The sequence below is a fragment of the Phocoena phocoena genome, chromosome 8, assembly GCF_963924675.1.
Source record: "Phocoena phocoena chromosome 8, mPhoPho1.1, whole genome shotgun sequence".
Lineage (NCBI taxonomy): Eukaryota > Metazoa > Chordata > Mammalia > Artiodactyla > Phocoenidae > Phocoena > Phocoena phocoena.
In genome coordinates this window covers 46,767,063-46,780,288 of record NC_089226.1, presented here as the reverse complement: position 1 = coordinate 46,780,288, position 13,226 = coordinate 46,767,063, and the positions used below count along the sequence as shown (strand labels likewise).

The 13,226-nt window shown below is 45.3% G+C and overlaps 1 protein-coding gene across 1 annotated transcript in view; it reads right to left on the bottom strand.

Moving 5' to 3' along the window:
- ME3 (malic enzyme 3) overlaps positions 1-13,226 on the bottom strand; it is a 199,204-nt gene that overhangs the window by 82,702 nt on the left and 103,276 nt on the right. The window lies entirely within an intron of this gene.

Sequence of the window (13,226 nt, the reverse complement as noted above, 5' to 3'; positions counted from 1 at the left end):
CGGGGAGCTGTCTGGGAGCTGTGGGGAGGGAGCTGCCGGGGGCACACAGGTAGCATCTGTGTTGGCTGTGCAGCGGGTGCGCTTAAATGTGGAGCCATCGAATAACCTGATACCAACTCAAGGACATATCATGGGAGCAGGAAGTGCTTGGTGTGTCCTTGCTATGTGTCTGAAGGGCTCTGCCTGTGCAGGTGTGAAGATCCTGCCAAGGTGCAAACCCTGGCTCTCTTCCCGTGGCTCTCTAACCGGGCACCTTGACACGGCCCCACGGCCCCCGTCTCCCCGCAGGGGACTCCAGCCGAGACTGATGCACGCGGGCTCCTGCAGATCCCTGTGGCTAATTTCATTCAGTCTAAGGAACGTGTTTGCTTAGCTGTCATTTTTTTTCTTTTATAAATTTACTTATTTATTTTTGGCTGCGTTGGGTCTTTGTTGCCGAGCGCGGGCTTTCTCTAGTTGCGGCGAGCAGGGGCTACTCTTCATTGTGGTGTGCGGGCTTCTCACTGTGGTGGCTTCTCTTGTCGCAGAGCGCGGGCTCTAGGCCCGCGGGCTTCAGTAGTTGTGGCACGTGGGCTCAGTAGTTGTGGCTCGCGGGCTCAGTAGTTGTGGCTCGTGGGCTCAGTAGTTGTGGCACACGGGCTTAATTGCTCTACTGCATGTGGGATCTTCCTGGACCAGGGCTCGAACCCATGTCCCCTGCATTGGTAGGTGGATTCTTAGCCACTGCACCGCCAGGGAAGTCCCGTAGCTGTCATTTTGAGGAGGACATATGTGTGGGACACATGACTCAGAAATGCTGAGCAATGCAGGACTAGAGGGAGTTCCAATGTGGAAGGAGGGAGAGGCCCTGGAACAGAATAGACTTGGGTTTGAATCCTGCCACTTACTAGCCCTTTGGCTCCAGGCAAGTGTCCCATCACCTCTGAACCTCTCCTCTGTGACATGGGGACAGTAACATATTCTGATTTCTCAGGGCTGTTGTGAGACTCAAAGAATAAAGGTCACCTGACTATCGTGGTCCTGACCCCTCAACAGAAGGCAGTGGCAGCTGTTGTTCTGATCCAGCTCACTGTTCCAGTTCTGGAGCCCAAGCTCAACTTTCCATGCCTGCCACTGCACTGCAATGCAGTTCACATCTGATGTTTCTTCTTCTCTCTTTCGCCTTCACATCCCACTAGTCTTCATATCCCGCAGGCTTCTCTTTCTCAATGTCCTGCATTTTCACCCTTCATTTCGGCATCTCAGACTCTGTCAGGCTCTTGTCTCATTGTCCTTCAGCTAACACAGCAGTGCTCTGTGGACGCTCCTCTTTAGTCCTCCGAGAACTATCCTCCTTGGAAAATGCTTTCAGTGTAGCCCCCCTCTCAGAAGTGTACTGTGATCCCTGATGAGCGAATCCAAAGTCCTCACTTGGCCTCACATTGGCCTTACCGTCCCCACCCACTTGATGGAGTGATCTCCTCACACATGCTGTGCACACGGTGGTGGTGAGTCCTCTGTCCTGGAGAAGCTCCATCACCAGGGAGAAGAGGCTCAGAAGGACATGATGATGGGCAGTAGCCAAGGGTGTGTGCTTTGGAGCCTGGGTTCGAATCGCAGCTTGACTGTGTGCTAGATATGTAACTGTTTTCAGGTTATTTAAATCTCGGTGCCTCCGTTTCCTCTGCACCCCAGACACACTCTTCCTCATCTGTTCCTTCTCGTCCCATTCACACAAAACCTCTCCTTCCTAAGTCCCAGTCCCTGAGTCTGTTTCTGTGAGCAAACACAAGCTTTCGTGCATTTTACAGGTTAATGAGAGATCAAGGTTATTTACGGAAAGGTCTACTCAACTCCTGATTGTATGTACGGATTTCCTTCTCAGTAAGGAAATTCTCCCACACCTATTCTTTTGATCACCATGGTTGGGATTGCTAGAGACAAAGGAGGAAAAGTACAGAGTCAGATAAAAAAGAAACAAAAATCAATTTGTTTAAATTGCCAGGGAAATCTGCCTTCAGCTAAAGGAAGTCAAACTCAGAACATCCTGTTCTAGTTAATAAAGCTCATCTGCTTCCAGCTTGAACAGAAAAATAAAATCTTTCCATCTGTGTGAGGCCGCTCAACCTTTTCTACCTTCACTCTGAGCCCCCTACGCCCAGACTCATGGGTGCCGGTTGCGGGTGAGGGTTCTCTATCCTCCCCACACGGCAAGCTGCTCCTGAATGCTAAAGGCAGGTCACATGCAATGAAGTACAAACTCACTTTTTCGTCTGTAAATCTTTAAACTTCCTCTAAAAAAGACGCCACTTCCCTCAGTTATTGAAACCCATGTAATTCAGACACAAAAATAAATGACCCTCAGTGGTTTCCAGGAGTGGAGTAGGGGAGGGAGAGATGAATAGGCAGAACACAGGGTTTTTAGGGCAGTGAATATACTCTGTATGATACCATATTATACATTTGTCCAAATCCATAGAATGTACAGCACCAAGAATGAAGCCTCACGTAAGCTATGGACTCTGGGTGATAATGATGTGTCACTGTAGGTTCATCAGTTGCGACAGATGTAGCACTGTGGTGAGGGATGTTGTTTATGGGGAGGCTGTGCATGTGTGGGAGCAGGGGGTCTATGAGAAGTCTCTGTACCTTCCCTTCAATTTTGCTGTGAACCTAAAACTGCTCCTAAAAAAATAAAGTCTTTACTAAAGAAAAAATAAAAATTAGGAAAAAAAAAAAAAAAAACCAGGTCCTTTTCTCCTCCATCTCTCGGTCTCAAAGTGTTTCTGTGATGTGGGATCCAGATACAATTTAACTCACACCACATGACATTCATGTCAAATGACAGCTGAACAACCTCACGCTCTGGAAGGACTCCCATGCCACCTTCCTCAGATCCATTCCAGCATCAATTCCCAATCACTGGCACCAATCAATCCATGACAGACCCTGGCCTGCCCAGCTGGTCTGTCTGGGAAGATGCCCACATGTGAGTCAGAAGTCTCAGCAAAATGATGCTTCTGCAGATAAGCCTGGCAAGCTTTTTCTTGTCAGAAACTGAAAGCCATGTGTTTTCATCTCCTTTTGCATTTATCTGCCTTAAATGCCAGGAACCTTAGAGGCAAATTTACAGCCACAGTGCGTGAATGACTTTTCACCAGCCTTTAATTCAGTGGTTTTCAAAGTGTGGTCCCTGCACCAGCAGGCACTAGTAGCGCCTGGAACTTGGTGGCTCAGTCAACTCTCTGAGTCTGTTTTCACAAGCCCTCCAGGTTATTTTAGTGTGCCCTAAAGTTTGAGACACCCTACTTTAATCTGTTAGCTCCACCCACCCAGTTAACAAGGGGATTGGGGCACTAATCAGAACCATCTAATCTCACAGCTCTTTTTCAGCCTGGCTCTTCCAGTGACCTAAAGCAGAGGCTCACATAAGTTCCCTCTGGAGAAACAGAGTTCATTGTAAATTTGTGAACAGGAACTGGAGTGGAACACGATCATGAACTGTGCAGTTCTGGGGACCGTCACTCGCTCTGCCTACTTTTCCCTCTTTCTTTCCCATCTGCCCTATTCTCTCTCCACAGATCTGATCCTCTACTCCCTATTCTTTTCTTTTCTGCTCCATCATAGCTGGCATTTGCCTTTGGCCTACCATGACCCAACTCTAAAATCTAAACCATAGCAACCTTTTTGCCCTAATTTCCCTTCCTAACTGGAAAATTCTCTCCATATACCTTTTCCCGTTTGTCAGTTCAAATTCCTGGAAAGGACTCCAATTGGCCCATTTCCTCTTTTGAGCCAGGCTACCCTGAATCACGCCTTCCTCCAAATGATCAGTCACCTTTGGTCTGATGCTTTTTCCTGTCTAATGAACTACTGACATAGGATAAATTGCAGCTTGGGAGACGGGTGACTTCTGTGCAGTGATAGAGGCTTCAGGAGGAAATTGGGGGAGGGTGGAAACACATATGAGACTACCCCCCCCTCCACTACCCACGTAAATGAGACATGCGGGAACTTGGCAGTGAGGTTCAACAGTTTGGTTGCTGAGGGCTGAGCTGGAGACAAAGTTTCTGTTACATTATCATGACCCTAACCGTCAGTACACTGCCAGCCTGGGGAGGCCTGGAAGATATGGGCTGCAGGCTACCGACTCCTGACAAGTCAGAGAAGATCCAAGCTGGAAGGAACTTCGGAGATCACCCTGCTCAGCAATTACCCAAGAGCATCCCTGGGGAGCTCCTGAAAACTAAAGCTGCCGGGGCCCCACCTCTGGGATTCTGATTTAAACCACTGCAGATGCTTTTAGTCATAGCTGCCACTGAGAGCTACTGCTCTAACTTGACCTCTTAATTTTACAGGTGGAGAAACTTCAGCTCAGCTCCATAATGCGACCATGGCTCACTTGAAGATCCCACTTGTAACTAGGTTATAGAGTTTGAGTTACTAGATCCTACACGGTTAGAGCTGGAAGAGATCACAGAAGCCATACAACCCAACGCCACCACCTTTGCTTTAGCCTAAGGAGCTACGTGACTTGCTTAAGGAGTCATGGCCAGAAAGAGGGTAGCAAGGGCAAGAACCCAGGGGTCCTGACTCCTAACCCCGTGCTCTGCTCAGAACACCAAGGCTGGGGGACTAAAAGGGCCAGATGTGGAAGTGAAGACAGGAAGTGAAGCAGACCCAGCTGCAGCCCTGTGCTTGCTCTGCTGCAGGGAGCCTTGCCAGCATCACAGCTGGAAGAGTTTGGCAGAGGAACCTGGGCATAACTGGACGTGGAGCGGGCTCTAGCAAAGGAATCAGCACTTGGGTGCCCTGAGGATGGAGAGGAGACCGCTGGTCTGCTGAGGCTAATCCTTGCTTTCTGCCTGCCTCCCAGTTATGCTGGGAGTGTGTGTGTGTGTGTGTGTATGTGTGTGTGTGTGTGTGTGTGTTCCTGATGAACTGACAGATGGGCTGGAGTCCAGATTGCAATGTGATCAAAGACGGTGTCCTGGTGTCAGCAGTCTTCTGACTTTTGCTGAGATAAAGTTGTCTTTGTTTTCCAGAGTGGCTTTGGTCAAGGTGTTGGCAACATCAATCTTGTATGTGGCTAGAAAATGGCTTCAGTAGGCATTTAAGAGGCAGAGAGGGGTGTGTGTGTGTGTGTGTGTGTGTGTGTGTGTGTGTGTGTGTGTGTGTGTGTGTGTATGTAGATAGTAGAGGTGGTTGAAGATAAAAGGGTCCCAGTGTAAAAAATGAGGCAAGGGCTCGCCAGACATTGACAGTGGCAGGCAGGAAACCCCAAGGGGGTGAGTGTCAGCTTTAATCACATCCTTTTATGGGGGTTGGGGAGGGAGAGGAAGAGATGAAAAAGTAAACCACCTTCAAGCTTTTGAGAACCTTTACAACTGATAAAGCACCTTCACACACATTTAGCTCATCGGACCTGCACAACATCCCCACGAGGTGCACAGTGCCTGTGATCTAGGCTCAAGGGCTGGGAGCAGCCAGGCTTCAAGGCCACACGGTTGTTACCGGGGGAGCTGACCCCCTCTTTCTAGACTCCAGCTCCGGTGCTCTGACCACCATGGTATCCTGCCCTCCGGGTGTGTGTGTGTGTCCCTCACGTGTGTCCCTCAAGAATGCAAGTGTTTGTGTCTGTGAGGCGTCATGTTTACCAGGGCCACAAGAAGCTGGACGATAAACACAGGAAAAATACAGGGAACTGGCTCTGGGTCCGCTGCGATGTCTTAGACAACTTAGTTTTCATCTGGGTAAAGTAACAAGCACCTTGCAGGGGTGCGGTAGGGCTCAGAGATCAAGTACACAAAGAACCTAACCTGGGCTCTCGAGGAGCCTGGTAAAATTCAATAAACAGTAGCTGTTAATATCCTGTGTACCTGTTACTGGCCTGTGTACAGAAGCCCATCCACCTGCAGGTAAGAGAGACAAGAGCCTGGCGCAGGGCCAGGGGCTGCTGGCTTTGTCCAAATGCGAATTTGTCCTCAGGTATCTGCCACAGAGCCTTGACTGGGGAAACCAAGTCCCACTTCCTACCCTCACCTTTCTAACTCATCATGGCCCCGTAATTCTGCACAAGTACTTGCTGGTGGATGTGCCAGTTACGCACAAGTACAGATCGCGCAGGTCTGAATCAAACAACAGAGTGGCTGGCATTTCGAGGCCTGCAGTTGAGACTCTTGGGTGGTGTGACTGTGTCAGACGACAGATCCTAGTGGAGATGGGTCGGGCAGATCACAGCTGCCGAGCACCGACAAGCGCCCTTTACGTGTGGCAGTTCAAACAGAAATCATCTTTTTGAACTGGGATTCAAGGTCAAGTCTGCCTGGCTTCAAAGGTCGTGCTCCTTCCAGTACCTGCAACCCAACCCTCATCACCCACACAGCTGGGACCCCACATGGGGGCCGGGAAGTGTTAGGCGTACAGGTATGTGTGTGCAGAGCGCTTGGAGCTCGAGAGGCCGCGCAGGGTGAGGACCGGTCTGGTCCACGGGAGGTGGCCTCCTGAAGGGAGAACATTCGCTTAACACTGGACAGCAAACCACACCATACTGGCTTCCTCTCCACACCTGCTCCGTGGCTGAACTGTATGCCTCTCGCCTGGCCTCTCCTCTGGCTTCCACCTCTTCTGAGTCACACACTAATGACCTTGGGTGCATTCCTTCAAGCTAGGCTAGCCAGGACCCATGGCCCATGGAGGCACACGTAGGGGGTGTGTCAGGGGAGATGCGGGAAGGGGCAGAGGAGGGCTCCACAGAGCCCAGAACCTTCTGCTGTGTCTCATCTGCCCAGGGGTATTCAGGTGTCCTTGACATACTCTGGCATCTCCCTCAGGGTTGTGAGGTGATGCAGAGCCCCAGGGGTGTCGAAGGGTCAATTTTAGCCTCCGCTAGATCTAATTAGCTTAGGTTGGGGGCCAGGCCCTTTCACAGAGGACTCCATTGTTCCCAAGAACCTGGCAGGAATGTTTATCATTTCAGAAACTGAGAAGGACCTGGCTCTCTCCCTCTTGGCCCTGGGGCTGCCCTCCCTTCGGATCTTAATGCACAAAGCCATTCCCAGCCAGGCCTCAGATGAAGCTCAGGGCTGCGGTGGAGCCCAAACTCTCCTTTCCCTAAGCAGCAAGGCAGGTATGCCGTCAACACCAGGAAAGCAGCCAAGTGCACACCTGGAGCAACAGCTCAGAATGTCACGTGTCAGATAACTTAACTGGGTAATCATCTGAAGAAGTGAAGTCTGTACCAAGAGCGTGAGGGACGAATCCAAGAGGACGGTTCAGTCTGCCGGTGCCTGCCTCAGCCCCACCCAGTGGTCCTGATCGTGGGGTTCATTCCCTCCCAGGAGAGGCTCTGGAAAAGTATATAGCAACCCTCACCTCAGACCCCCGGGCAATCAAATTCCAGGAGCTGCAAGGGCGCCCCATCCCGAGTACCCACCAAATGTGCACAGCCCCAAACTCTAGCAAGCAGCGCGGTGTGGAGGTTATCTGTCCACACTCTGGTTCAGACTGCGTGCGTTTAGGTCCTGGCTTTGCTGGTTATGAGCTGCCTGACTCTGGGCAAGTTTTCTTTGTGCCTCAGTTTTCCCATCTACAAATACGATGATAATAGTACCTATCTCTTAGGGGGTGATAATTAAACGGGTAATCTGTATAAAGATTTTAGGATAGCACCTGGCCTTTAGCGAGCAGTTATTATGATGATGCTTTTCTCCTGGTTCTAGTACGACTGCAGGTCTCCTGCCGGGACCATCACACATCTGTTTTCCATGCTACGTGTCCAGCTTCTGCAGCACCCTCTCTACACCCACTCAGGGTCGACCTGGCTCTCTGGGATCAGGTGGTTGGCAGGGCCCTGTTTCTACCCACATGGACCTCCACTCTACTGTCAAGACCCTCTCCATGGCTGACCCACTGGAGAACCACCAGTGAGTCTAGGATGGGAGTGTGAAACAGCTCCCCATTAATCCAACCGCCTTGGGTGGTGGGGAGGAGACTAAGTATTGGTCAGAACCACTGTTCAGTTCTCCTACCCAGCCCCTCTAGTCTGCTGTTCCACCCTCCATGAGGTCCCAGAGGCCTTGCATTCTAGCAAGGGGGAGGTGGGTGTGCTTGGGTCACTGTAGACAAAGACGTTTTTTTTAAATTTTATTTTATTTATTTCTTTATACAGCAGGTTCTTATTAGTTATCTATTTTATGCATATTAGTGTATATATGTCAATCCCAATCTCCCAATTCATCCCCCTGCCGCCCCCCGACTGTCCCCCCTTGGTGTCCATATGTTTGTTCTCTACACCTGTGTCTCTCTTTCTGCCCTGCAAACCAGTTCATCTGTACCATATTTCTGGGTTCCACATGCATTAATATACGATATTTATTTTTCTTTTTCTGACTTACTTCACTCTTCATGACAGTCTCTAGCTCAATCCATGTCTCTACAGATGACCCAATTTCATTCCTTTTTATGGCTGAGTAACATTCCATTGTATATATGTACCACATCTTCTTTATCCATTCATCTGCCAATGGGCATTTAGGTTGCTTCCCTGACCTGGCTATTGTAAATAGTGCTGCAATGAACATTGGGGTGCATGTGTCTTTTTGAATTATGGTTTTCTTTGGGTATATACCCAGTAGTGGGATTGCTGGGTCATATGGTAATTCTATTTTTAGTTTTTTAAGGAATCTCCATACTGTTCTCCATAGTGGTTGTATCAATTTACATTCCCACCAACAGTGCAAGAGGGTTCCCTTTTCTCCACACCCTTTCCAGCATTTGTTGTTTGTAGATTTTCTGATGATGCCCATTCTAACTGGTGTGAGGTGATAGCTCATTGCAGTTTTGATTTGCATTTCTCTAATAATTAGTGATGTTGAGCAGCTTTTCACGTGCTTCTTGGCCATCTTTATGTCTTTTTTGGAGAAATGTCTGTCTATTTAGGTCTTCAGCCCATTTTTTGATTGGGTTGTTTTTTTAATATTGAACTGTATGAACTGTTTATATATTTTGGAGATTAATCCTTTGTCCGTTGATTCGTTTGCAAATATTTTCTCCCATTCTGAGGGTCCTCTTTTTGTCTTGTTTGTAGTTTCCTTTGCTGTGCTGTGCAAAAGCTTTTAAGTTTCGTTAGGTCCCACTTGTTGATTTTTGTTTTTATTTCCATTACTCTAGGAGGTGGATCAGAAAGGTCTTGCTGTGATTTATGTCAAAGAGTGTTCTTCTTATGTTTCCCTCTAAGAGTTTTATAGTGTCTGGTCTTAAATTTAGGTCTCTAATCCATTTTGAGTTTATCTTTCTGTATGGTGTCAGGGAGTGTTCTAATTTCATTCTTTTACATGTAGCTGTCCAGTTTTCCCAGCACCACTTCTTGAAGAGACTGTCTTTTCTCCATTGTATATCCTTGCCTCCTTTGTCATAGATTAGTTGACCATAGGTGCGTGGGTTTATCTCTGGGCTTTCCATCCTATTCCATTGATCTATATTTCTGTTTTTGTGCCAGTACCATATTGTCTTGATTACTGTAGCTTTGTGGTATAGTCTGAAGTCAGGGAGTCTGATTCCTCCAGCTCCATTTTTTCCCTCAAGACTCCTTTGGCTATTCGGGGTCTTTTGTGTCTCCATACAAATTTTAAGATTTTTTGTTCTAGTTCCGTAAAAAATGCCACTGGCAATTTGATAGGGATTGCATTGAATCTATAGATTGCTTTGGGTAGTATAGTCATTTTCACAATATTGATTCTTCCAATCCAAGAACATGGTGTATCTCTCCATCTGTTTGTGTCATCTTTGATTTATTTCATCAGTGTCTTACAGTTTTCTGAGTACAGGTCTTTTACCTCCTTAGGTTTATTCCTAGGTATTTTATTCTTGTTGTTGCAATGGTGAATGGGAGTGTTTCCTTAATTTCTCTTTCTGATCTTTCATTGTTAGTGTATAGGAATACAAGAGATTTCAGTGCATTAATTTTGTATCCTGCAACTTTACCAGATTCAGTGAGTAGCTCTAGTTGTTCTCTGGTGGTATCTTAGGATTCTCTATGTACAGTCATCACGTCACCTGCAAACAGTGACAGTTTTACTTCTTCTTTTCCAAATTGTATTTCTTTTATTTCTTTTTCTTCTCTGATTGCCATGGCTAGGACTTCCAAAACTGTGTTGAATAACAGTGGTGAGAGTGGACATCCTTGTCTTGTTCCTGATCTTAGAAGAAATGCTTTCAGTTTTTCACCATTGAGAATGATGTTTGCTGTGGGTTTGTTGTACATGGCCTTTATTATGTTGAAGTAGGTTCCCTCTATGCCCACTTTCTGGAGAGTTTTTATCATAAATGGGTGTTGAATTTTGTCAAAAGCTTTTCCTGCCTCTATTGAGATGATCATATGGTTTTTCTTCTTCAATTTGTTAATATGGTGTATCACATTGATTGATTTGCATGTATTGAAGAATCCTTGAATCCCTGGGATAAATCCCACTTGATCATGGTGTATAATCCTTTTAATGTGCTGTTGGATTCTGTTTGCTAGTATTTTGTTGAGGATTTTTGCATCTATATTCATCAGTGATACTGGTCTGTAATTTTCTTTTTTTGTAGTATCTTTGTCTGGTTTTGGTATCAGGGTGATGGTGGCCTCATAGAATAAGTTTGGGAGTGTTCCTTCCTCTGCAATTTTTTGGAAGAGTTTGAGAAGGACGGGTGTTAGTTCTTCTCTAAATGTTTGATAGAATTCACCTGTGAAGCCATCTGGTCCTGGACTTTTGTTTGTCGGAAGATTTTTAATCACAGTTTCAATTTCAGTGCTTGTGACTGGTCTGTTCATATTTTCTATTTCTTCCTGGCTCAGTCCTGGAAGGTTATACCTTTCTAATTTGTCCATTTCTTCCAGGTTGTCCATTTTATTGGCATAGAGTTATTTATAGTAGTCTCTTATGATGCTTTGTATTTCTGTGGTGTCCGTTGTAACTTCTCTTTTTTTCGTTTCTAATTCTATTGATTGAGTCCTCTTCCTCTTATTCTTGATGAGTCTGCCTAAAGATTTATCAATTTTGTTTATCTTCTCAAAGAACCAGCTTTTAGTTTTATTGATCTTTGCTATTGTTTTCTTTGTTTCTATTTCATTTATTTCTGCTCTGATCTTTATGGTTTCTTTCCTTCTACTAACTTTGGGTTTGTTTGTTCTTCTTTCTCTAGTTCCTTTAGGTGTAACGTTAGATTGTTTGTTTGAGATTTTTTCTTGTTTCTTGAGGTAGGCTTGTATTGCTATAAACTTCCCTCTTAGAACTGCTTTTGCTGCACCCCATAGGTTTTGGATCGTCATGTTTTCATTGTAATTTATCTCAAGGTAGTTTTTGATTTCCTCTTTGATTTCTTCAGTGACCTCTTGGTTATTTAGTAACATATTGTTTAACCTCCATGTGTTTGTGTTTTTTACGTTTTTTTCCCCTGTAATTGGTTTCTAATCTCATAATATTGTGGTCGGAAAAGATACTTGATATGATTTCAATTTTCTTAAATTTACCAAGGCTTGATTTGTGACTCAAGATGTGATCAGTCCTGGAGAATGTTCTGTGTGCACTTGACAAGAAAGTGTAGTCTGCTGTTTTTGGATGGAATGTCCTATAAATATCAATTAAATCTATCTGATCTATTGTGTCATTTAAAGCTTGTGTTTCCTTATTAATTTTCTGTCTGGATGATCTGTCCATTGGTGTAAGTGAGGTGTTAAAGTCCCCCACTATTATTGTGTTACTGTCGATTTCCTCTTTTATAGCTGTTAGCATTTGCCTTATGTATTGAGGTGCTCCTATGTTGGGTGCATATATATTTATAATGGTTATGTCTTCTTCTCGGATTGATCCCTTGATCATTACATAGTGTCCTTCCTTGTCTCTTGTAACATTCTTTAAAGTGTATTTTATCTGATATGAGTATTGCTACTCCAGCTTTCTTTTGATTTCCATTTGCATGGAATATCTTTTTCCATCCCCTCGCTTTCAGTCTGTATGTGTCCCTAGGTCTGAAGTGGGTCTCTTGTAGACAGCATATATATGGGTCTTGTTTTTGTATCCATTCAGAGAGCCTGTGTCTTTTGGTTGGAGCATTTAATCCATTCAGGTTTAAGGTAGTTATCAATATGTATGTTCCTATTATCATTTTCTTTTCTGGGTTTGTTTTTGTAGGTCCTTTTCTTCTCTTGTGTTTCCCACTTAGAGAAGTTCCTTTAGCATCTGTTGTAGAGCTGGTTTGGTGGTGCTAAATTCTCTTAGTTTTTGCTTGTCTGTAAAGCTTTTGATTTCTCCTTGAATCTGAATGAGAATCTTGCTGGGTAGAGTAGTCTTGGTTGTAGGTTCTTCCCTTTCATCACTTTAAATATATTGTGCCACTCCCTTCTGGCTTGTAAAGTTTCTGCTGAGAAATCAGCTGTTAACCTTATGGGAGTTCCCTTGTATGTTATTTGTCATTTTTCCTTTGTTGATTTCAATGATTTTTCTTTGTCTTTAATTTTTGTCAATTTGATTACTATGTGTCTTGGCGTGTTTCTCTTTGGGTTTATCCTGCCTGGGACTCTCTGTGCTTCCTGGACTTGGGTGGCTATTTCCTCTCCCATGTTAGGGAATTTTTCGACTATAATCTCTTCAAATATTTTCTCGGGTCCTTCCTCTCTCTCTTCTCCTTCTGGGACCCCTATAATGCGAATGTTGTTGCATTTAAGGTTATCTCAGAGGTCTCTTAAGCTGTCTTCATTTCTTTTCATTGTTTTTGCTTTATTCTGTTCCACAGCAGTGAATACCACCATTCTGTCTTCCGGGTCACTTATCCGTTCTTCTGCCTCAGTTATTCTGCTATTGATTCCTTCTAGTGTATTTTTCATTTCAGTTATTGTACTGTTTATCTCTTTGTTTGTTCTTTAATTCTTCTAGGTCTTTGTTAAACATTTCTTGTATCTTCTCGATCTTTGCCTCCATGCTTTTTCCGAGGCCCTGGATCATCTTCACTATCATTATTCTGAATTCTTTTTCTGGAAGGCTGCCTATCTCCACTTCATTTAGTTGTTTTTCTGCGGTTTTATCTTGTTCCTTCATCTGGTACAAAGTCCTCTGCCTTCTCATTTTGTCTGTCTTTCTGTGAATGTGATTTTTGTTCCACAGGCTGCAGGATTGTAATTCTTATTTCTGCTGTCTGCCCTCTGGTGGATGAGGCTATCTAAGAGAGACAAAGACTTTTTGTCTCAATTCTTTGCACTCATCTTT